The sequence below is a fragment of the Schistocerca americana genome, chromosome 6 (genome assembly GCF_021461395.2).
Source record: "Schistocerca americana isolate TAMUIC-IGC-003095 chromosome 6, iqSchAmer2.1, whole genome shotgun sequence".
In the NCBI taxonomy this organism is placed as follows: Eukaryota; Metazoa; Arthropoda; class Insecta; order Orthoptera; family Acrididae; genus Schistocerca; species Schistocerca americana.
The window spans coordinates 116,952,649-116,954,602 of NC_060124.1; the positions used below are offsets into that span (position 1 = coordinate 116,952,649).

Below are 1,954 nucleotides of genomic sequence, written 5' to 3' on the forward strand. Positions count from 1 at the left end.
TACATGCAATTCAAAAATTTAGAAAAATATTTCCAACCCATTTAAACAAAAATTAGTCCAAACACTAGTCTTGCCTAATCTTTACTACTGTGATGTAGTTCAACACGGCACAAATAGTGAAAATTCGAGATGCCTCGAGCTAGTGATGAATGCTTGCGCTAGATACGTATTCAATATACGGTTGTATGATCATACCAGTCCTTCATACTCCCAGCTACGTTGGATACGCCCACATAAGTCACGCGATCTCCACACGATGTGCTTACTTCATCGATTTCTTAGCCACAGGTGCCCCCAATACTTATCTTCTCACATTAAACACCTATCATCATTCCACAACCGCAATACCAGATCGGATACGTCTAGCATCTTGACTGTACCTTTACATAACACAAAATCTTTCTCCGTGTCATTCTCCATCACAGCCATATGACTATGGAACGCGCTCCCCTGTGATCTGCGTCTTATCCGGAACCACTCAACATTCAAGAGGGAACTGAAGACTTACATATTAGGGACGGTATAGCCACCATCGTTGCGCCCCTCTCATCTCTTTCTTTCTCCTCTCCATCATATCTTCTAATTTTACCATTCTATTTCTCTTCCTCTAACCTATCTACCTCTTCTATATCTCTTTCACCCCATTCTATCGTCTTATGTCTCTGCTTGATGAGAATAACTCACAAGCTGCAAGAATACAACGAGAAAATTCCCAACTAGAAATAGGACTGACATTCATAAAAGAAAAATATGTTTACTTTCATATACATAGTCATTACTATTATTATTATTATTATTCTTGATTGTTGTAATTATTTTTGATTGTTATAATTATCATTGTACTACTTTTATAATCTCTATTTTTTTTCTTTAACATTAATACTGTATAACATGTTATATGTCCTTAATATTCAGTAGAAACTGAAATTTGTTGAATCTGAGTATGCCTGATTAGGTGTAAGAGAGGGCCTGAAGGCCCTAATCTTGCCAGGTAAAATAAACGCATAAATAAAAATGGCAACAGCGCATGGCGACGCAGATGGTCACCCATCCAAGTGCCGACCACGCCCGTCAGCGCTTAACTTCAGTGATCTCACGGGAACCGGTGTATCCACTGCGGCAAGCCCGTTGCCCTATTGGTCGAACGACAAGGTTGTTTACCGACCACCGAGCTTTCCAATATTTAAAGACCGCTAAGCTATCCCACAAGAGACTGACACGGTGGGCATTCTACCTCTAAGAATTCCGATTTACAGTGGAGTACATACCCAGAGACAAAAACATCATTGCAGATGCCCTCTCAGGTATACCCGTAGGATTAGTACGTGCAGAAGATGGTGATGATGAAAACACTTCAGCTTCTTATATCTAAAAGGGGGAGCTGGAGAAAATGCTGTGAGAGCCTGCCTCGGGAACATTGCACACAAGCAGCACAGAGATTAGGTGTTGATAGACGTTAAACAAAAATGGGACGATCGAGACAATTCGGCGATTCGTCATTTCTACTTAGTGAGACGGCATTCTCTTTAAAATACATCGTCCAGACGATACACGGTGACAACTCGCAAGTCCAGATGTACTCATGCACAAATTGGTATGATACATACACTTGAGTTACGGGATCTTCAGCGCAAAGTAAGAGCTTCAAAGAACACCATGAGACATGCTACTTTAACGACATGCTCAGACGACCACGCCGTATCGTTAGAGTACACGGACCATGCCAGCGAGCCAAACCAGCGTCAGTGACGTACGCTGCACCTTTCCACTTATTACTGCCCACAGAACTGTGTGGCATAGCCACTGTCAACTTGTACGGGCCAGTAATCCGTTCTAGGTCAGGCTTTCTTTATGTACTCATGGCTATGGAACTAACGTCCAAGTTTGTCTCCTGTACACTACTGAGGGTGGCAAATGGAAAAACTGTGGCGAAGGCTTTAACTAACAACTTTTT

The 1,954-nt window shown here is 41.9% G+C and overlaps 1 pseudogene; it reads right to left on the bottom strand.

Moving 5' to 3' along the window:
• Positions 1–1,015: 1,015 nt before the first annotated feature.
• Positions 1,016–1,133, bottom strand: LOC124621177 (annotated as a pseudogene).
• Between the last annotated feature and the right edge of the window lie 821 nt (positions 1,134–1,954).